Source organism: Hyperolius riggenbachi, chromosome 2, assembly GCF_040937935.1.
Source record: "Hyperolius riggenbachi isolate aHypRig1 chromosome 2, aHypRig1.pri, whole genome shotgun sequence".
NCBI classification, from domain to species: Eukaryota; Metazoa; Chordata; class Amphibia; order Anura; family Hyperoliidae; genus Hyperolius; species Hyperolius riggenbachi.
Genome location: NC_090647.1, coordinates 321,287,445 through 321,311,566, shown reverse-complemented (window position 1 = coordinate 321,311,566; position 24,122 = coordinate 321,287,445). Strand labels below are relative to the sequence as shown.

General features: G+C 45.1%; 1 protein-coding gene across 8 annotated transcripts in view; it reads left to right on the top strand.

Annotated features, from left to right (window-relative positions):
* The window catches only part of LOC137546581 (KN motif and ankyrin repeat domain-containing protein 1-like), an 89,053-nt gene that overhangs the window by 27,626 nt on the left and 37,305 nt on the right, over positions 1-24,122 (top strand). For all 8 annotated transcript variants that reach the window (XM_068269227.1, XM_068269224.1, XM_068269219.1 and 5 more), the window contains one exon: positions 3,310-3,417. The gene's annotated coding sequence lies outside the window, so the exon portion shown is untranslated. The remainder of the gene's footprint in view (positions 1-3,309; positions 3,418-24,122) is intronic.

The following is a 24,122-nucleotide window of genomic DNA, read 5'->3' as shown; positions in this document are numbered from 1 at the left end:
AGGTGGTTTTTATAAATTTTGTTTCTGTACTTCTTCTCCCTTCTTGTCACTGAGTTACTCACACTTTGCTGCCTGCCTGCTACTGCTGTCAAATTCAATTCTCTGCCCAGGCCAGTGCCCTCAGAGGTTTTTTTTGTGTGATAATCATCCCCAGTCTGACCCTGGCCTGAGGGGGAACGTTTTTTCTTCTTGTGGTGTGATTGGCGGCAGGGGAGGGGGGAGGCAGGCAACTAGGCACTGTCAAACAGGTAGTTGGAGGGGGGGGGGGGGTAGGTGTCAGAAAAGTAGTTTGTATGGTGGGTGGGCAGGAGTGGGGTTAGGCATCACCAGGTAGGTAGGTTTGTGTGTGTGTGTGTGTGTGGGGGGGGGGGGGGTTGTTTAAAGGAGTTATCAGGCATTTTTAATGAAATAAGTGCTACTTACCCGGGGCTTCCTCCAGCCCCACGCTCCCAGCATGTCCCTCGCCGCAGCTCTGCAGTCAGCCAGTCGCTGCCGTTGCCTCCCAGTCCCCGGCGATGGCACCAGTCCGACCTGGATGTCGGCCTGTACTGCGCCTGTGCGAGCAGCACTGTCAATCACCGCCACGTGGGCCGGAGTGTACTGCGCAGGCGCAGTCGTTCTGCGTCTGCACAGTACGCTCTGGTCCATGTGGCGGTGATTGACAGCGCCACTCGCACAGGCGCAGTCGGCCTGACGTCATCGCCGGGGGCTGGGAGGCAGCGAACAGCTGACTGCAGAGCTGCGGCGAGGGACATGCTGGGAGCAAGGGGCATGGACAAGCCCTGGGTAAGTAGCACTTATTTTCATAGAAAAAAAAAGCCTGATAACTCCTTTAAGGTTAGGCACCAGACAGGTAGATTGTGCGGAGAAGTGTGTGTGTGTGTGTGTGTGTGTGTGTGTGTGTGTGTGTGTGTGTGTGTGTGTGTGTGTGTGTGTGTGCGCGCGCGTTCACAGTTTGAAGATTTGCACACAAGATAGATATGGCTTTGGGCTGGGGATGCCGTGAAATGGGCCTCTAGTTTGTGTTGTCCCCCCAGGCCAAAAGGTCCCAGTCCTCCCCTGGTGGGCGTGCATGGCCAGCAACGTTTACGCTACTCATAAGCACGTGGGTAGTGCGTGTTTGCTGGGAACCATTTGCTGGTAAACGTGTTCTGCCATCCTTACAGCTGACATACTCTTGAAGGTCAGGGAAGATGGTCAAGTAAAAATGGGATTGGTTGTTATTTAATCCATTAGCTAATTGTATATTGAATAGTCAGGACTGGGTATGGACAGATGGCGCTAATTGTTGGGCTGGCGTTTATTCAAGGAGGCAACAACAAGCTCTGAAGTCTAGGATGGCTGCATAAAATTATAATAGTTATTCCTGGATCTTGTGAGGACAAAGAGAGAGACATTTGAGAAATCATAGACTACTTGGGTTCATCAGGGGGACAGGAGACTTTTATTCTTACCTTGCCACAGAGCCGGATTTACAGCTCAGGAACCTGTAGGCATAGGTGTTCTGGTGCCCTAAACTCTGCCCCTCAGCTCAGGCCACACCACCATATTAGGTAGGCATCCCTCCTCCCCTGACTAGGTAGCCAGATTTTCCCCAGTATTTTGTAACCCCAGTAATCTAGAAAGTAGATGTGACCCCCCCCCCCAAAAGTATTAGGAGCCAAATGTGCCTCCACCCCAGTATTAAGCATCCCCCCAATAGGTAAGGGGACATTTGGGGAGAGGAGCCGCCTCTCCTACATAAGGCGCCTGTAGGCACAAGCCTACAGTGCCTTATGGTAAATCCAGCCCTGCCTTGCCATGATGGGACAAATGCAAAAGTAGTGGCGAGGGGCCATGCAATAGACAGGAGACTTCCTTACCTTGCCACTACAGGACAAATATGGTTGTGGCCAGGTGCCTCACAATAGACAAGGGTTAGGGTGGCCACACACGATACAATAAAATGATCCGATTTTAAAGCAATTCGATAAATATGATCGGATCTCCCCCAAAAAATCGAAAGCTATTTTTTTCATTCGACTGAAAAATTCGATCGGATTTCCCGTTTTTTCGATTTTTATCGATCCAGAATGCTGGAAATTTTTCTTCCATTTTTCTAAAGGTTGTATGGTGTGTGTTAGATTGTAAATTTATTAATATAGACAACCTAGCAATTTTCTCAGAGTTTCCAATAATTTTTATCCCAATTGGGGAAGAATTGAACATAAGTTTTTGGTACATTGGTCATATTTTTGAAATGTTACAATATGTCAGAAAAATTGATTGCAATTCTTGAATTGAACAGGTATTTAAAAAAATTGTATAGTGTGTGGCCTCCTTAAAGGTGGCCACACACCATACAATTTTTTAAATTTCAATTTCAAGAATTGCAATTAATTTTTATGACTGATTGTAACATTTCAAAAATATGACCTATGTTCAATTTTTTCCTCAATTATGATAAAAATGATTGGAAATTTAGAGAAAATGGGTGTGTATATTAATAAATTAACAATCCAACACACTCCATACAATCTTTAGTAGAAATTGAAGAGAAATAGCTGGCATTTCGGATAGATTTAAATAGAAAAAAATGGGAAATCCGATCGGATTTTTCAGTCGAATGAAAAAAAAAGCTTTCGATTTTTTCGAGAGATACGATCATTTTTATCGAATTACTATAAATCGGATCATTTTATTGTAACGTGTGTGGCCTCCTTTAGACTGATGTTTGGTACTCCTGTGGAATGAGTGAAGGTCTAGCTAGGAAAAACTGCACAAGTTTACACTCATCAGAATTTATCAGAGCTGGAACACAAAAGGATGTTGACAGAGCTGAATGAGTCTTGGTGACTCTGTAACAGTGTGTACAGCATCCAGGAACTCAACAAAAAAGTGGAAGGATTTGCATATTTCCTGTATTTCCCTTGAAGTTTCATAAGCCGGTTCCATGCAACAAAGAAAAAATCATTCATTCCAACGCATGGGGCTTGATTCACTAAACTGTGATAACGCATAGCACGGCCGCGCCAGCGTTTTGTGCATGTTTTCGCGCACAATCGTGAATTATCATGAGCGAAAATTGGCAATTGCGCACGAAAACGTGAAAATGCGCGTGTAAACGCTAGCGCGGCTGTGCTATGAGTTATTACGGTTTAGTGAATCAAGCCCATTGTGTGCTATCATGTGTTTTACTCAGGTTACCCCTACAGAATTACATTTATTTATTAATTGTTTATTTTTTTTGGCACACTTAAAATATTCACATTAATTCTGGAACACATTTTCTTACATTTTCTACAATAACTTTTTTTTTTTTAATCAAAGGTGAATTCCTTGAACCTAATGTCTTGAAAACCAGCTGACTCTACACCCTTTTGTGCATATCTACTAATGCCTGCAATTAATGATGACATACAGTATCCTCAGGCTATGGTAAGAAGTATTTATAGTTTTCTGCTGTGTGAAAAATGCAGAAAATAAATTAATAAATATCATAGCAAAAGAACAGAGGCAATGGCTTAATAATAGTGTAATTTAATTATTGTAGAAAACACATATGGTACATATTTTTAGGCAGCCCCATATCCTGAACAGACATGGAAACATGAGGGCATATTCACAAACTGATGGTAAAATTGCCATGCTCTACTTGCCGTTTTATTCTTAGTTACACAACTGAGGTAGTGCACATTGCACAAATAGCGCAAGCCAGGTCATGTACACAACATGCATTGCTACTGTACCACACACTATGTGAATAAAGCGGTGAAGAAGAAATATTAGCACTGCAGCTTCAATGGCCCATACTCACGGGCTACAATTGTCATTTGTGAATTGTGTCAATTCTGACAGGTCGCCCGTGAGTATGCGCCGTCGCACGGGCGCTCACCCCGAACTGTCGCCCGTCGCTGATGTCGCCAGGCGATTGAAAGTTTCAATCGCCTGGCGCTAGTCGCCGCCGCACCTCCGCCGCAACTGTCGCTAGTCCGCGTGAGTACGCGGACTAGCGACAGCAACCTCCATTGAGGTATACGGAGCTTCCGGCGGGGGAGGAGGAACGTCGGCGACAGCTTCCGTCGCACCGCTGGTCTCTCTTCTGCGTGTGTACGCGGAGGGACCTGGCGAGGAGCTGTCGCCGGCCTGTCGCCCACACGCTCACGTGTGCTGGCGACAGGCCACTTTTGCAGCCCGTGAGTATGGGCCATAAGAGTATGCAGAGAATGGGAGCGGAGGGAGAAGTCAATAAATGGTAGCAATCTGGAAGTAAATGGTGGAGTATACGCAGATTAAGTGAGCCTCATATGTTAGTCATTAGCCTGATTGAGCGCACTACCTTTCTCTTGCATTGTTTGATTTGGTAAGTGAAGTAGCACAAGGTGAATTCTCCAGGTTCATCTACCCTCAATATATAACTACAAACCACACGGTTTGGGGATCATGGTCCTGCGGGCAGCCTCAGGTAAGTCAGCTCTTGGACTTTTTTGAATATGCCCATTATATGTGAATGATGTGATTTCATCCACCGTAAGCATATGTACCCCTCAATGAGATTGGCCTTGCCACTGTCTGAGGTGGTTACCCACAAGTCGGTGGATATGTGGAACTAGCAATCTCATTTTTTGAGATGTTGTGTGCATCCACTGGCTAGAGTGACTTTGAGCTGAGGTCCCTTTAAATTTAGCTCCGTCTTTTTGCTGAGCTCTTGAGCTCCTCATATGTTATATTAGTCATCAGCCTGATTGAGCAGACTACCATTTTCATGTAGGATAAGTAAACAGGCAGTAAAGGTAATATACTGTAGAAACAATTAATATTGGAAGAGCAATGACAGAGTATAGCTGGGATAAAAACCAAGAATGCAGAGAAACTCAAATATTTCAGAGTGGAAATTCTTTTGTTGTGGAATTGATGTTAAGCATATGATTTAGCGGTTGCTTTAAACAGTTATACGGCTCTCAGTGGACTGGGATGTTTCCTTAGGATTTCCTCACATTGTTCAGTTTCCTGTTTTAACGTGGAGATAGCAAACTGCATAAATACCAACACAACAGACTTCTCACTTGTTGATTGCAGGGAATTTAGGTATCGTGTGTCAAACCCTGTTACACACGAAAATGCATTTCACAAATCTCAGGGTTATATTTCAGCAGTAAGCAATGGCAATTGTACAAACCGTGCCCATAGCTAGTAATCTGGAAGTAAGTAAACTAAGTAAGAAATAGAAGGCAGACATCAAGTGATTAAAGTGATCTTTTATTTATTAATTCAGCAGATTAAAATGCATTTGTATAAAACAATATCACATTACTCCATCAGTCATGACTATTAGCTTGATTCATAGTAGAGCAAGTTAAAAGCCACCAGTGCGAGTTAAATACAGCGCGCACACGCTATGCGTGGTAGTGCTGCGCAGCATTCACTTGTAAATGATGGCTGTTCTTTCCTAGTTACGGCTGCTCCTTGCGTCTACTTGAGATTAATTAATGTAGTAGAAGCCGCACTACTGAAATATTGCGTTGCAATACTTCACATCTCGCAGTAGATGCAAGGAGCTGCTGCAACTAAGTAGGAGTGGACGTTATTTAGGAGCGTTATTTACCGTGCGTAGTGCGCGCTGTATTTAACTCACAATGGTGGCTTTGAAACTCGTGTTGCTATAGGAGCGCAGCTTGATGAATTTAGCTATAGGTGAAGAATAATATTGAGCAAAATGGTTTTGCTCCCATTTTGCATGAACTGAACTCAAAGATCTGAAACATTTTCTACATACACAAAAGACCTATTACTCTCAAATATTGTTAACACGTCTGTCTAAATCTGTGTCCTTTGCCGAGATAATCCATCCCACCTCATGCGTGTGGCATATCAAGGTGCTGATTGGACAGCATGAATCTTGCACAGGTGTGCCTTAGACTGGTCACAATAAAAGGGCACTCTGAAATGTGCAGTTTGATCACACAGCACAATGCCACAGATGTCGCAACGTTTGAAGGGGCATGCAATTGGCATGCTGACTGCAGGAATGTCTACCAGAGCTGTTGCCTGTGAAATTCATGTTCATATCTCTACCATAAGCCGTCTCCAAAGGCGTTTCAGAGTATTTGGTAGCACATCCAACCAGTCGCACAACCGCAAACTACATGTATCCACACCAGCCCAGGACCTCCACATCCAGCATGTTCACCTCCATGCATCGTCTGAGACTAGGCCCCAGACTGCAACAACAATAGGTTTATACAACCAAAGAATTTCTGCAAAACTGTCAGAAAACGTCTCAGGGAAGCTCATCTGCATACTTGTCCTCCTCATCGGGGTTGGAGAGGCGTTCTGTTCACGGATGAATCCCGGTTTTCACTGTTCAGGGCAAATGGCAGACAGGGTGTGTGATGCTACGATGGTGAGCGGTTTTCTAACGTCAACGTTGTGGATCGAGTGGCCCATGGTGGGGGCAGGGTTATGATATGGGCAGGTGTATGCTATGGACAAGGAACACAGGTGCATTTTATTGATGGCATTTTGAATGCACAGTGAGCGACCATGAGGAGATCCTGAGGCCCATTGTTGTGTCATTCATCCACGACCATCGCCTCACGTTGCAGCATGATAATGCACAGCCCCAAATTGCAAGGATCTGTACACAATTCCTGGAAGCTGAAAACATCCCAGTTCTTGCATGGCCAGCATACTCACACATTGAACATGTTTGAGATGCTCGGGATTAGCGTATATGACAGCGTGTTCCAGTTCCTGCAAATATTCAGCAACTTCGCACAGCTGTTGAAGAACAGAGGACCAACCAGGGGTTGCTTGAAAAGCTAAGGGAATGCCGCAGTCCAGTACTAGGTACTGCCTTAAAGATACAATATTTTGCCATTATTTTAAAAAAAAAATCCGGCTCCAGTTTTACGTTAAAGAGAATCTGTATTGTTAAAATCGCACAAAAGTAAACATACCAGTGCGTTAGGGGACATCTCCTATTACCCTCTGTCACAATTTCGCCGCTCCCCCCTGCATTAAAAGTAGTCAAAAACAGTTTTTAAAAGTTTGTTTATAAACAAACGAAATTGCCACCAAAACAGGAAGTAGGTTGATGTACAGTATGTCCACACATAGAAAATACATCCATACACAAGCAGGCTGTATACAGCCTTCCTTTTGAATCTTAAATTATCTTTTGTGTGTTTACCTTTTGTCCCCTGCAGCTCTCATCCACTGAATAGTGACAGCCAGGCTGATCGTTTCTTCCTGCAGACAGCTCTGCCCTGTCTGTAATTCCTCAGTATGTGTCAGCCCAGCTCCTTTCACAGCTTAAAAGAGTAGGATTTTTATCCAGCTCTCTACTCTCACTGATAAGAGAGCAGGGACGCTGCTGGCTTATGTGAATAACACACACACTGGAGTGTGCATAGAGGGGCCTGGAGAGGGGTGTGCATAACAGTTTAGCACGGAAGAGTTGGCAACCTTCCAGACAGGGCGACAAGTCCGACAGGGGAAAGATACATTGATTTAAACAGAGACGGTGATAGTAGAAAGTGCTGCAGTAACCAAGAGCACATTAGAATAGGTTTAGGAACTTGTAGGATGGTAGAAAACAGGATGAAATTTTTGTTACAGAGTCTCTTTAAAGTAAAAGTAATGATTTTGGCACCAGAGAAGTTCAGTGATTATGTGATGTAAAATTTTGCCCCAACCCCCCCTCTTAAATGTTACCACTATGAGCTCTAATCAACGCTGGGATCATTTATCTGTTGTGGCTCTCTGGGTCAAAGTTCACTTTTAGTTTTAAGAAATGATATAAAGATTATGGGCTTAATTCACTAAGACCTGTTTGGCAAAAAATGAATGTGAGATAAATAATCAAATGCGGTAAAATAAAAACTTTTAAAAGTATTTACAAAGATTTTCCTACATAGGTAATTGTTCAGTAAATTATCAAACAACTTCATAACAATTTACAAAGGTGACCTCATGCAGTATTTTATTTGGTATTTTAAAGAATCGTGGTATTTCGTTTGGTATTCTAAAGAATCATGTGGTATTTCATTTGGTATTTTAAATGATACCTGAGGTGACATGTGACATTGTGAGATAAACATGAGTATGTACATTGCCTAGCACACAAATAACTATGCTGTGTTTTTGACAGTGTAACCCTCACTGATGTAAAATTACAACTATAAAACACTTTCCTAGCAGCAAATGGTTTCTGAGAGCAGAAAAGAGATAAAAAGGGCCAATAGTTCATAGATTTTAGCTCTGGCATACTGGCATACTTCACTGAGCATAAAACAGTAACAACTTAAAAAGTAGATTTAAATATAAAATAAAACTATGTCTTAAAAAATCATTTTTAGGAGGATGATAGATATAATTGTTTATTTAATTAGTTTATTTTTACCTCAGGTGTCCTTTAAAGAATCATGTGGTAAATCATTTGGTATTTTAAATACTCATATGGTATTTAATTTAGTATTTGATGGATTATTGCAGTGCATGGAAAATGGAAGCCAGATCTGATACAGAAAGCATTTTTTTTATTATACTGACAAGTAAAAAGCAACTTCAAGCTGCAAAAAATTAACCTAAAATTTGTATCAGTTCAAAATTTAGCATTTGATTAACCATGCTTAATTACTACACCATAATATTGTAGATTTAAGTTTTACAACACGTGAAATTAGGAACAAATCATTTTCTGGTAGAGGTCTTATTAGGTTGGTGTAAGGGCATGTGTGTTTTATATAGTATTTTGATAAAATATTTTCTCTGTATAGTCGTAAAGCTTATGCAATACTATGTGAATTTGAGTCTGCATAACCACTATGATAACAGCCTAACAAAGGCATTTATAGTACTAGACACATACATAAGTGGGATGTATATAGTTGGATGTTTGGTTAGAAGCAAGAAAATAGACAGGCCACGTTGGATAATGGCTCGCAGGCAACGGAAGGCAAACCTCAAGCATGTGGACAAACAAATATATCCAACTCATGAAGACTGAATTGGAAAACCAGGAAACTCAAAATAAAAAAAGAGAAAGGATGCGGACAGCAATCAGCGAAGAGATATGTCCCAGTACACTAACATATATACATGCTAAGTATGCTAAGGTGAGAAAAAAACGTTGCAGCAAGGGAGGAAGAAAGGCTCAGTAAAGCAGCACTACTAGCTGTATATACTCAAGGGGAACTTCATTAAACAAGGATACTTCATTAAAGAGAACCTGTAAGAAAAAAAAGTTCCCCTGGGGGGTACTCACCCTGGGAGGGGAAAGCCTCAGGGTCCCAATGAGGCTTCCCCCACTCCTGTAGCTGCAGGCAGTCCAGCGCTGGCTCCCCCGGAGTGTCCCGGAATCCTCCCCGGACAAGCCTGATAAGCGCTGATTTATTTACCTTTCCTGGCTCCAGCGGGGGCGCTGTTGCTGCTCTCCGCATGGAGACAGGTGAAAATAGCCAATCTCTGTCGGGTCCGCTCTACTGCACAGGCGCAAGTCTCCTGCGCCTGCGCAGTAGAGCGGACCCGACGGAGATCGGCTATTTTTGCCTATCTCCGTGTGGAGAGCCAATACTGCGCCTGCGCTGGAGCCGGGGAGGTAAATATTTACATCGTCGCTGTTCCGAGAGGATTTTCGCCGCCGCCGTGGGACCGAGGAGGACGGGGAAGCCTCAATAGGACCCGGAGGCTTCCCCCACCCGAGGTGAGTATCCCCCAGGGGGGGGGGGGTTCTTCGTTACAGGTTTTCTTTAAACAAGGATACTTCTAATGTCTGAGGTCCAAATCACGACTGCAATCATCATCCCCAGGTCTCAACACCTGAAGTATAAGCAGAACCAGGGGGAGGGATATGTCCCCCTCCCTTGTCACTTTCATGGTTGCTGCTGGGGAGCTGCAGCCGAATGGCTATAGCTGTGCCATGCTCAGCATAGGGATTTATATGCGTGCTACCAAAAACTGCCGCATGCCATCCAGAATTGCAGCAGCATGTGATGCTGATGGCACATTATTGAAAAGAATAGGTAGCATGACACCATCCGACTGGGATGTAGGGAAACGCTGCAAATTCATTCCTAATGGAAACTGGCCCTCAACCCATGCCTGGAGTAGAGATGGCCCAAACCTCCGATTTTCGGTTTGCGAACTTCCACGAACGTTCTGTTCGCACAAACTTTCCTGAACCGCAATAGACTTTAATGTGGAGGCGAACGTTGAAAACTAGAAAAAATTATGCTGGCCACAAAAGTGATGGAAGAGATGTTTCAAGGGGTCTAACACCTGGATGGGGGCATGGCGGAGTGAGATAGATGCCAAAAGTCCCGGGGGAAAATCTGGATTGGACGCAAAGCAGCGTTTTAAGGGCAGAAATCACATTGAATGCTAAACTGCAGGCCTAAAGTGCTTTAAAACATCTTGCATGTGTATACATCAATCAGGGAGTGTAATTAGAGTACTGCTTCACACTGACACACCAAACTCACTGTGCAACGCACCGCAAACAGCTGTTTGTGTAGTGATGGCCGTGCTGGACTGGTGCGCACCATGGCGAGAGTTCAGGCCGTGGCGGTTTTCAAGCCCATATGGTCGCCGGGCTGTGATAGCTCAATGATAGAACAACAGTGACTGTCCAGCTGATCAAATTTGGTCTGTCCACAATGAAGCAACGACCTTATTATCTTTGGTGTGCCATCCCCCGAGACACTCATATAGCCGGCGGTCATTGCTTCATTGTGATACGCAAGCCCCTTCACCGCGGCAAGGTAATGATCACGAAGGGGAATTGGCACATGTACATGCCTTTTGTTTTGTTGTTGCAGCTGCACTGCAGCCAGAAAAATTAGGCAGGCATGCACACGCACCAGAAAAATTACTATAGCGGCCGCCAGGACGTTTGAGGCAGGGCAAGACAGAAGTTGGATGGCAAATTGGGACAGCTCTGGTCACAGGTCAAGCCTGCGCACCCAGTAGTCTAAGGGTTCATCGCTGCTCACAGTGTCTACATTCACACTTAAGGCCAGGTAGTTGGCTACCTGCCGGTCCAGGCGTTGTTGGAGGGTGGATCTGGAAGGGTTAAGGCGAGGCGTTGGACTAAAGAATGTCCGCATGTCCGACATCACCATGAGATCGCTGGAGCGTCCTGTCCTTGCCTGCGTGGACATGGGAGGAGGATTACTGACAGTGGTACCTTTATTGCATTGTGCTGTGACATCACCCTTAAATGCATTGTAAAGCATTGTTGCCAGCTTGTTCCGCATGTGCTGTATCCTTTCTGCCTTCAGGTGAGTTAGTAACATGTCTGCCACTTTGTGCCTATACCGAGGGTCTAGTAGCGTGGCCACCCAGTACAGCTCATTCCCCTTGAGTTTTTTTATATGGGGGTCCCTCAACAGGCAGGACAGCATGAAAGACACCATCTGCATAAAGTTGGATCCAGACGTACTATTCATCTCCTCTTGCTCTTCCTCAGTGATGTCAGGTAAGTCCTCCTCCTCCCCCCAGCCACAAACAATACCACGGGAACGTTGAGCAGCACAAGCCACCTGCGACGCCTGCTGCAGTTGTTCTTCTGCTGCCGCCGCCTCCTCCTCCTCCAAAGAAACACCTTCCTCATCATCCGAGTCTGACTCCTCTTCCCTACACGACTCTTCCTCCTCCTCCCCCCCTGTGCTGCCGCAGGTGTTGAGGAAACATCTGATTCTGATGAAAATTGCTCCCACAACTGTTCGTGCCATAACTGTTCCTGTCCACGCTCCTCCACAGCTTGATCCACCACTCTATGCACGGCACGGTCCAGGAAGTAAGCGTACAGGATCAAGTTGCTGATGGTGCCTTCACTGCGACTCACCAGGTTGGTCACCTCCTCAAATGTCCACATGAGCCTGCATGCATTTCACATCAGTGTCCAGTTGTTGGGCCAGAACATCTCCATCTTCCCAGATTGTGTCTTTTTACTGTAATTGTACAGTTACTGGGTGACGGCTTTCTTCTGTTCTAGCAAGCGAGAGAACATGACCAGGGTCGAATTCCAGCGAGTCGGGCTATCACATATCAAGCGTCTCACCGGCAAGTTGTTTCTCCGCTGAATGTTCGCAAAGCGTGCCATGGCTGTGTAAGACCGCCTGAAATGCCCACACAACTTCCTTGCCTGCTTCAGGACGTCCTCTAAGCCTGGGTAAAAATCTTTGAATGACTAGATTGAGCACATGTGCCATGCAGGGTACATGTGTCAGCTTTCCCAAATTCAATGCGGAAAGGAGATTGCTGTCGTTGTCACACATCGCGTTGCCGATCTCCAGCTGGTGCGGGGTCAGCCACTGATCCACCTGTTTGTTAAGAGCAGCCAGGAGAGCTGGTCCAGTGTGACTCTCCGCTTTGAGGCAAGACATGTCTAATATGGCGTGACACCGTTGTACCTGGCATGCAGCATAGGCCCTGGGGGAGATGGGGCTGTGTAGCTGTAGAGGAGATCGCAGCACCAGTAGAGTTGAACTGCCACTCAGCCAAGGAGGAGGAGGATGACAGCGAAGAGGATGTAGCAGGAGGAGAAGAGGTGGCAGGAGGCCTGCCTGCAAGCCGTGTAGGTGTTACAAGTTAGTCCGCTGCACAGCCACATACTCCCTGCTTGCCATAAGTCACCAGGTTGACCCAATGGGCTGTGTAAGTTAGGTACCTGCCCTGACCGTGCTTGGCAGACCAGGCATCTGTGGTCAGGTGGACCCTTGACCCAACGCTGTGTGCCAGAGATGACACCACTTGCCTCTCAACTTCACGGTACAGTTTGGGTATCACCTTTTTAGAGAAATAATTGCGGCCTGGTATCTTCCACTGCGGTGTCCCAATGGCCACAAATTTATGGAAGGCCTCAGAGTCCACCAGCTTGTATGGCAACAGCTGGCGAGCTAACAGTTCTGCCATGCCAGCTGTCAGACGCAAGGCAAGGGGGTGACTGGCAGAAATTGGCTTCTTCCGCTCTAAGATTTCCTTCACGGACACCTGCCTGCTGTGGGCAGAGGAGCAGGAACCGCTCAAGGGCAGAGGCGGAGTGGAGGAGGGTGGCTGTGAAGGTGCAAGGGAGAAAGTGGCTGAAGATGCTGCACCTGAAGGAGGAAGAGGAGAAGGAGGGTGGCTTTTCTTTTGTGTGCTGCTTTTGCTCAGGTGCTCTTCCCATTGCAGTTTGTGCCTTTTCTCCATGTGCCTTCGTAAGGCACTTGTCCCTACGTGAGTGTTGGCCTTTCCACGGCTCAATTTTTGGAGGCACAGAGAACAGATGGCATTGCTCTGATCTGAGGCAGACACATTAAAAAATTTCCAAACCGCTGAGCCCCCCTGGTATGATGGCACTATGGTGGCATCAGCAGCTGACGTTGAAGGGCATGTTGGCTGGCTGTACATAGGTGGCGATACATGGCGCTGGACACTGCCACCAGCTGTTTCTGACGACGAGCTCCCCCTGCTTCTTTCAGGAACTCGTCTCCTCCTACTCCTCTTTGACTCCCACTCTGAATCTGTCCCCTTGGTCATCTTGTCTCTTAGTAACCCATGTGGGATCCGTATCATCATAATCATCCTGCCCAGCTTCGCTTGCCTCAGACATCTCTAAAAATGCACCAACAGCAGGTACTTCATCATCCTCCTCCTCACACGTTACGTCCATAGTGTCGCCGCCTAACTTAGACATATGAGGTGGTGTAACTTGCTTAGCGCCTTCATCTGGTTGTAACAATAATGGCTGTGAATCAGTTAATTCCCCACCAATTAACTCCTGTGAAGTGTCAAATGCAGCGGATGTGGTGCTTTTAGTAGCGCTGTTGGCTGCGGAAGGTGAGGTGTTCTGTGTTAAATAGTCAACCACGTCCTGACAAACTTGGGAGTTGATGGGACTTGCCTTCTTCTGAGCACCTGTACTTTGGGCCAGGGCCGCACAAAATCACCTCAACACAACCTCGCACAGACCTGCCGGATGGCCTTCCTATGGGTCTGCCTCTGCCTCTACCGGTTTTGTCCGTTGTGTCCATATCGGGGGGGATGAAGTGAAAGGTATGCACTGACTTGACTAATACAATGTGCAGTCACACAGGTGCAGTTGACAGATATGCACGGAGTGGTAGATCACACTGCATGCACTCACTTAGGTAGGTGGGTGCACTGAACACAACAGGTAGGTATATGCAGTGATGAGGTGGGTGCACTGAACACAACAGGAAGGTATATGCAGTGATGGGTATTACAATGTGCACCTGTCACACACAGACAGGTACCGGACAGGCACAGTGACACTGCGTGCGCTCAGCTCACGTAGGTAGGTGGGTGCACTGTGAACAACAGGTAGGTATATGCAGTAATGGGTATTACAATGTGCACCTGTCACACACAGACAGGTACCGGACAGGCACAGTGACACTGCGTGCGCTCAACTCACGTAGGTAGGTGGGTGAACTGTGAACAACAGAAACTATCACACCGTGATAGAGACGATTTTAAAAAAGGAAAGATTTTCTATTGGGGTCAGGGAGGCACGCCGATTCGAGGACCAAAATCCAGGAAAGGAAAAGGTTACTGGACAACTGATTCCGGATCAGACTCCGAAGGCGAGAAACCCGTGAATAAACCCAAAGCGAAACAACTGAGGAAAAAGAAGCAGGGCAAAAATCCAGAACCTAAAGCCAAACCAACACCCTCTAAACCATGTGCCTCCATCCCTTTAGACGAAGAATCCGCCGAGGCGGAAGAAACCGACAACCAAAGAAATGTAACTTGGGATTCCCCAGTAGCTACCAAGAGCTATCATGGCAGCAACAACACCAAGAAGAGGAGAACCAGGGAATAGAGGGGGAAAGACAGACATGCCAACCATCTACTGAAGGAGAACTGCAGGTGGTCAATTTGACCAACCTGCAAATACCAGATGACTGCCTTGCACTTTTGAAAAAGGGCCTGGGGTTTTCACCTACGCAGAACTTTGACTATGTGGACTTCTTTGTGAATCTGTATAAGACCACAAGGAAGATGATGATTTGCCAATTGTTTCAAGATGATGAGGGGGTAGGGGCACTCCAAGGACGGGATGATGGAGGCCAGACATCAGTTATAGGCCCCATGTCCACATTAGGGTTCAGTCCCATTGTGGACTGGAGTGCCGTTGAGATGGAGGCACTCCGGATACTCGAGGAGTTATGGGAGGAGGGAGGTTCGTGTCTCTCGGAGGAGAATGAATCACCAATACAGGGACTCTCCTTGGGTTGTTCCAGGGACTTCCGAGCCTGTAGATCTACGAGACCGATACCCATTCCCCCCGGGTCCCCCATAGACCAGTTTTTTCACCAGGTCGCCGCAGACATGAAAGCTCTGTGTTACAACAGAGCCCCCAATAACCTCAATAGAGCAGATCGGACAGCCCTGAAGTGGTTCAGGCAACGCCGCGACCTGGTGATAAAACAGGCGGACAAGGGGGGGAATGTGGTGATCATGTCCAACGATCTGTATACCAAAGAAGCCCTCAGGCAGTTGAATAATACTGAGTATTATACCAGACTAAGTGGCAACCCCACCCACAGGTATCAATCGACACTCCGCACCTTATTGAGACGGGGAGTCGAGAGTGGGTACATGACTCAGAAATTGGCAATTGACCTATTCCCCATGGCACTACGTTATCCTGTGTGGTACCACCTTCCTAAGTTACACAAGTCCGCAGAGAACCCCCCGGGAAGGCCCATCGTCTCGGGATGCGGTTCACTCACGGAGCGTCTGTCTAGGTTCCTGGACCACCTGCTGCGTCCCTTACTCGTGGGGGTCCCAGCCCATCTAGCAGACACGGTTGATGCTATCAACCTTGTCGAGAGTGTCACATGGGAGCCGGGTGACAAGATAGCCACGATTGACGTGGAAAGCCTTTACAGTAGAATACCCCACGAGGAGGGCGTAAGGGCGGTCCGCAGGTGCCTAGACAGAACGGATAAGGATGATGGGTACAAAGATTTCCTGTGTGACTGCCTCAGATGCGTGTTGACACACAATGCATTTATGTTTGACGGAAGGTGGTACCACCAGACCTCTGGGACAGCCATGGGGACTTCTGTGGCATGTACCTACGCAGGTCTGTTTTTGGGGGCTTGGGAGTTGGACTACGTGAGGACATCAGGAAATCCCGTCAGAAATAAAATAAAGATCTGGGCTTGTTATGTGGATGACGTTCTGGTTGTATGGCAGGGAAGCACGGACGAATTCAGTGCCTTCGTGGAGTTTCTTAACGTCAATCGGGTAAATATGCGCTTTACTTACTTACTTATAAGTGACAAGTCCATCAGCTTCTTGGACCTGAATGTCAAACCTGATGGTGCCAGATTGGCATGTGAGGGTTACAGAAAGACTACCGCCGTGAACTCCCTGCTGCACCGGAACAGCTTCCACCCGGAACATGTCAAGACCTCGCTTCCTTACGGTCAGTATTTACGCCTGAGGCGGAACAATTCCTGTCTAGATACTTTTGAGACACAATCTCAGGAAATGACTGCACGTTTGGAGGCAAGAAACTATGACGGGCCCCTCCTGGAAAGATCCAGGGAAAGAGCTAGGAACAAAGACAGGGCCTCATTGCTCTCCAGGAACACTAAGAGAAAAAACCGAAAAAAACAAGAAAAGAGCCCCTTTACCTTTACATTTGACTTTACCCCAATGTCCAGAAAATTGACAGAGGTCATCAAAAAGAATTGGACAGTAATCACGAGAGATCCCGGCCTCCAAAAGGTTTTTACAAACCCTCCTATAGTGACATTCCAAAGGGCTCCCACTTTGGGAGATACTTTGATTCGAAGCGAGTATCGCTCACCAGTAGTACAAAATTGGCTCACACTGGCACGCCCGAAAGGTAACCACAAATGTGGGAGATACAAGTATTGCCCCCGTATGCAGGAAGGTACAAACTACCGTTTGGGAGGTGTCCAGTGGGAAGTTAGAGCATTCATCACATGCCAGACAAAGTTTGTCTCCTACGTGATTTTTTGCCCATGTGATTTTTATTACGTGGGCAAAACCACCAGACCCTTGAAAGAGAGAGTGAAAGAACACTTTAAATCCATTAAGTCAGGCAAGGGATGCACTAGGCTCATCAAACACGTGAGGGAGTTCCACGATGGAAGGGCCCAGTGTTTGAGATTTGCTGGCCTCCTACATGTCTCTCCATCGCGTAGGGGAGGCGACCGTGATCGAGAACTAACTAGACGGGAGTCGTGATTAATTTTACGCACTGAAGCCATGGGGCCGGTAGGCTTAAACGACAGGCTGGATTTATCCTGTTTCCTGGACCCCTAGTTCAGCCCCTCTAACTTCTAAATAAGTCTGGACTGGCAAGGCAGTCTACCCTCTACATTATTTCTTACTCACAAGGTGTGGCCCTCTGACTCCCTCTCTCTCTTCCCTGTTCCATTTCTATTTCCTTCCCTCAACTTGGGAAAAACTCCACTGGGTGATATCTTCTTCCCCATTCTGCAGCTCCAATCTTTCAAGGCCTCTGTTCAAGGGGCATCTATTGGACCTCTCAGTTCCTTCGACCCATGCTGAGGGGGATGTGTTCAGCCCCTCCCCTTCCTCAAAAAGGGTGTAATATACACCCGAGTTTGCCAATAGGCAATCTGAATTGGACCTACATACGACCTGTGTGATGAAGAGATGAGGATAAGACACATTAGTATGGATCAAATAACAGATCTTTTGCGATCCAAAAAGTCCCCCATTGACATATGGTCCCTAGTGCAAAAGGGACGTAGGAGGGCTAATTCAATGTGTTCCTTTCCCTCTCCCACCCTTCCAAACACAGTGCCCAGGGTATATACCTGGGGTCCTATAGCAAAACTAGCCATTATTATGTAGACCAAGATAGGAATAAAGTGGGCCTCGTCCCCCTCGGCATCTAGGTGGAGAAATTATTTTGGTGTCTCTTGGCCCTTGCCCTCTCTTTGTGTGGAATCTACCACGGGTGTGCTTGTCTCCTTTCCTCCACAAGCAATGAGGCCACTAAGTGACCCTTGTAGTCTCCTGTAAAGGCCCCCTCTGTTTCTGGAGCCCGGGGCCATGGGGCCCGTGTCTCCCTTCACCTTAACAAAAGGTCCCCTCCTACAATCATAAAATAAAGAAGGGCAGAGAGAATAAAGTGGCCCACACACCAGCGATTGGGGAATTATGCCCCTGCATACTCTCCTAGGTATGCAATCTAACCCCCAGTCTTTTTAATGGGGTCTCCCTCATAATGAGGTTATTAAGGGGCTTTTCATTTTCTTTGCCTCTTTTTTAATGGGGTATATTTTTAGCAAATTAACAATAAACAAATATTTTAGGAAATATGTTTTCTATATGCCTCCTGCAGGGGAAGCCATAAAAATTGGAAGAACAACAATGTCTCCTACTAATATAAGTCAGGACAGACACATATCCATTTTTACCCCACTTCAAATGACGCGATGTAAGCGCAGATGCACTGTTAGTTATGTAATGCGTTCTCACTTTCTACACATTTGGTAAATGTTTTGGTCCAGTAATGGCAAATATCCACTTAGCGTAGGCTATTCCTAGTTTAACAGCACGCAAAAATGAATTTTGATACACACAAGAGTTTTCACTTTTATGCACGTCATGCACTGAATGCCCTCTACGCACAAAGCAGTCAGAAGTATACGAGAACCAATCTCCTTCTTTGTTTACAAGCATACGGAGTGAAACCCCGCCCCATCACCCCTAACCCCACAGACCTCTCCTCCACTGGTAATGACGCACGCCGAGGGCGTGGCCTGCGTACGTATATACGGAGGCCGCGCGGCGATGCGTCATACAGGACACACACGTGAGCAAGCGCCAGTTGGTGCCGTCCTTTCTTCCCCACGGTCACCACCATCCCCAGCACCCCAGCACCAGATGTATCAGGTTTGACTGCTTCATATGGTATGGCAGATGCAATGTATTTTCCACATGAAGATAAAATGCATGTATGGCTACTGAGGCAATAAAGCGTACAAGTGACAGTGCCCGGTCTACCTTTGCTAAGGTGGATTTACAAACTACAAACCCGTAGCCCTGCAGGACTGAACGAGGAGTTAAGTTTTGCTTGCTATCTTCCTCAGTAAAAGAGAGTTTTTCATTAGGATGGCTGATGTTCCACCGTGTCTTGATGTTTTAGGTTGTTTCTGGTTGTTTTATGGTCTGAATTTTATTAACCTTCCTCTTTGTATGTCTTTAGATTTTTTGCATTTGTTCACTTTATGGTAAGTATTATTCCCTTGTGGATACTTTTTCCTGTTTACTACTTTTTCCTGTTTATTGCACTATTCACTTGCCTTGTTTGTGGTTCCTGTGGTTTTTAATATTCACTTGCAAGGTTCACTTTAAAGGAGGTGTAACACTGTAAGCGCCACTATTTGGCACAGGCTATATAGCTATGTTTACCTGAGCAGTATATAGATACTATATATATATTTTTTATTTTTGTACTGCATGCGAGCAATTGGTATTTGCCTATTGGTGATAGGGTATGGCTTGGTAGGGTCTGGGTATTTACCTTGACCACACCACTTAATTTATATATTGGTTATTTCACAGGTCTGCTCAGACTGTATGTGAGTAGCAGTCGAGAATGGCCAGATATATGTTTAGTTGCACATGTCACTTTCTTCTATTATTAATACTTTTATCTGCGTGGATTGCAAGTGAGTAGCAATTTCCATGCAGAGGTATAAAGTCACTTTGGTGTGGTGTGTGTGATAATTGACAAACGACCTGATAATCATAGTAATTACTTGTTGCTGACTTGCTGTATAAACTTATACATTTATAGATTGCACTTGGACACTTTACCTCAAGATGATATATATCCAAAGGACTGCAAACATCTGCACGAAGCACTTTTCTGTATACACTTTATCATGTCTGTCACTATTGTATACTTATGTTTATTCACTCATGTACTTTTGATGTATTTTTGATATAATCATTTATTATCACTGATTTACACTTTTTTATCACTAGGGGGTAGTGCAATACACTTTGGGCATGCATATGTGATACATGTATTCATTCCTTGATCCAATTTGCTTTATCATTGGTGCGTTCAGATGGAAATCGTTTACTACTTTCAGTTTCTTCAATGGGAACATTCCAGATTTATAGTTTTTTTTATTATCAATCTATTTTCACTATTGTAATTACTAATTTGTATACTTTTAGCCCGTAATGCGGGCAAACTTATTTCGCTTTGTCTCTTTACTATGCGTCACAGCGCCGATGCGTCCTTTGGAACGCATCGTCCGCTGTGTACGCAACATGGCATGGCGCTGGTGCGTCAGCTGAAACGCACGGCGCGATGTCATCAGGAGGCGTGGCCACGCCTACCCGGAAATAGACAGAGGGAGGGCAGCGGTATTGCACGCTGCTCATGGATCATAAAAGGAGACTTCTCCACCTTAATTTTCTAATCTCCGAAGAAGCAGAGGGGTCTGCGATACATGTGAGATCTAGCGGGGGCACAGGCGAGGTGTCAGCACTGGTTCTGGTGGTAAGCTCTTCCTTCCTTCTTTACTTCAATCTGCCTTCCCACTCGGGTGGTGTACATCTTTTCTTAGCAGCTCATGTTCAACAGAACGTTGTTGTTTTTTCATGAAGGATTGGTTTCTATCATTTGTTTACTATTATTTAGCTTGCCATTGTTTCCAGGTCACACATTAGACATTTACAGTGTACATTGTACTTATTTTGCTGTTGACCATTATTGTATGTGTCAATTCATTATGACACCTGACCTGTATCCCCAGCTATATGCTTTTATTTGCTTTTAAAGGGACAAGTCCCTAAATAAAACATTTATACCTTACGGTGCTTTTTGTATGACTTTTTGAATATTACTTTATTGCTATATGGATGCCTTTCTCTTTAGATTTAGTTTGACATTATTTATCCATGGCATTTTTGTATGATATTTGGCTCATTTGCTGTTTTTTGTTCTCAATAAATGAAATCCCTTTGGTTTCTTATAGAGCCCATCACGAATTTAACATGAATCTGGATTTGTTGGATACATTAGAATCCTGTTGGGAAGATAAACTTAAAACATTATTTGTGAAGGATACTGTGAGCAGAGTTGGCGATGGAATATCTGAGGACGCCAAACGCATCTTTCACGAATTGAAGGATGCCCATATTTCCTACATTAAGACTTGGTGGAACGTTAAGTCATTGGAGGGTTATGACACTGAGGGTATCTATCCACGGGGGCTACGGGTACAAATTTTCCCATCTTGGCAGCTCAACTCAGAGAGGAAAAAAACCTGGGAGGAGGGACTAGCCAAATGTTCACATATAATTGTTGACATGTTACTTGATTATGACAAAGAATTACTTGAACATCTGAGGAGTAAGATTTCGGAACTGAAAAGCCAGGCCATTCAGACAGGACCAAAAGACAGGATAGAGACTTTCATGGCAGACTTAAAAAAGGAGCTTGGTAAGATTGAACAAGACATTATCAACACCAAAAGGAAAAAACTAGATAGAGACAGAATGGACTATAGCTTGAAAAAAGCCTTTCTATGGAGACACTCTGGGAATCCAAAAGGAAAAGGATTCTGGAAAAGAAAGAGAAGACTCCCTAAACAGGGCCATAATCCCATAGAGGATCCACCCAATAGGGTGCCCCCTAGGTTACACGGTGCAAGTATAACTTCATACGTGTCTGACTCAAGCGAAGTAACTGGGTCTGATATAGAAGGAGCACAAAATGGAAGAGAAGAGGCCTCTGGTCCACATACCTCAGGAACTCGAGGAGATCCGAAGGTGAAAAAACGAAAATATGGACATCATAGATTGGATGATGAGGTATTACAGGTGGTGAATTTGTCATCACAGCCACTATCACCATATGAAAAGAAAGTTCTTTCTAGGGGTTTATCATTTGCCCCTAACAATCAGATGGATCATTTTGAGGTCCTAAAAGATATTTTCTTATTTTGCAGGCGTCTAACGCTTAAAAAAATGTATAGTACCAAGCCTCTACAGGATCAGGAACTTATTGATCTTGGATTTGACGCACATGACCAACAGGCATTTGACAATCTATTGGACCTATTACAAGAAAAAGATGACAGTTCGGTGAGTAATAAAGGCTTCAGGCCATCTTCTAAATTTATACCCTCTTTCACACCAGAAATTAAAATATTCTTTGAGCTAGTGTGTAAGGATTTGCAAACTATCAACATCTCTCAAAGGTTACCTAGTAACCTAGACCCCATGGAACAGAGGGCACTCCAGACACTCCGCAGCAGAACAGACATACTTATAAAAGAGGCAGACAAGGGGGGAAATGTAGTGGTATGGCCAGTGGAGATGTATTTACGGGAGGCCGGACGGCAACTTCATGACAACAGATACTATTGAATATTACCCGTCAATCCACTTGATAGATATCAAACAGAGTTTAAATCCCTCCTTGATACAGCTAAAATGGAGGGTGCAATCTCTGATAGAGAGTTACAATTTCTATGGGAAAAGAGTCCGACAATTCCAACCTTTTACATGCTCCCTAAGGTCCATAAGAACCCCACGTGCCCCCCAGGAAGACCAATTATTTCGGGGATAGGGAGCATGACTGAAAAGGCTTGCCAATTTATTGATTCCTTTTTGCAGCCTATGATAATCACGTTAGAGTCCTATATTAGGGACACAGGTGACCTTCTAAATCATCTGGAAGGTCTGGAACTGTCAGAGGACACCTTGTTGGTTACATGTGATATTGAATCACTTTATTCCAATGTGGGACACGCTGAGAGTATTAGAGCTATCAGATACTTTTTAGATATGGGAAATCTGGCCCCACACAAAAAAGAATTTCTCCTGGAGATGACAGCATTCATCCTGACGCACAATTTTTTTTACCTTTGACGCCAAATATTACCTACAGATTAGAGGTGTTGCGATGGGGGCCAAGTGTGCCCCCTCTGTGGCTAACCTGTATCTTGGCTGGTGGGAACGGGAAGTCGTATGGTCACAGAAATATAATCTGTACCACCCACACATTCTTGGGTGGTACAGGTTTATTGATGACCTGCTAATATTGTGGCAGGGGCCTCGAGATCTCTGTGAAAAGTTTTTCAAGGCATTGAATGAAAATGATCTGAATCTATTTCTTACATACCATATTTCCGGAGATCAAATTGAATTTTTGGATCTATGGATAAGGAAGGGCCCCACTGGTACCATTTCCACCAACATATACAGGAAACCAACAGCGGTGAACAGTCTATTACAATTTAGTTCACACCACACCACGAAATTGAAAAAGAACATACCTGTAGGTCAATTCATTAGAGTCAAGCGGAATTGCTCAGGAACAGCAGATTTTGAATATGAAGCTGCAGCCTTAAGGAGACGTTTTCAAGCAAGGGGTTACCCTAGAAGATGTCTTGAGACAGCACTAAGGAGAGCCAGAGCAACACCCAGATCTGAGTTATTACAACAGAGGCAAACAACTCACAGAAATAGAAATCAGAGTGGGAAGGTACGAATTACCACTCCATTCAACTGTCAGTGGAATGAATTATACAGAGTTATTTCTAAACACTGGAATATTTTATCCAATGACAAGGATTTAAAGCCTTTTCTTACTACTTACCCTAGTGTTACAGCCAAAAGAGCCCCCACCTTGAGAAATTTATTGTGCAGTAGCCATTTTCAGAGGCCTTGTCGAAGTGGAGTAACGAAGGGAAGCTTTGCATGTGGCAATTGTACAGTTTGTCCTAACATGAGAACTACAAAATATGTGATTAGCAGAACCAATGGAAAAAAACTTCTTCATCAATGAATTCATCAATTGTAAGTCTGTTGCTGTTGTATATCTACTACAATGCCCCTGTGGCTGGCAATATGTAGGTCAGACAAAGAACGCACTTAAATTGAGACTCCAGAAACATGTATCTGTAGCAAAGCTGGCAGGACGGGATAAGATGAATGGGAAAACTCTGACTATGTTAGCTACACATGCACTGAACAGCCATGGGGGTTCTTTGAGAGGCTGGTTGTTTGTTGGTTTACAACACATCAAAACCAATATTCGGGGAGGAGATGTAGTTAATAGGCTCCTCCAAGCTGAGCTAAGGTGGATTTAC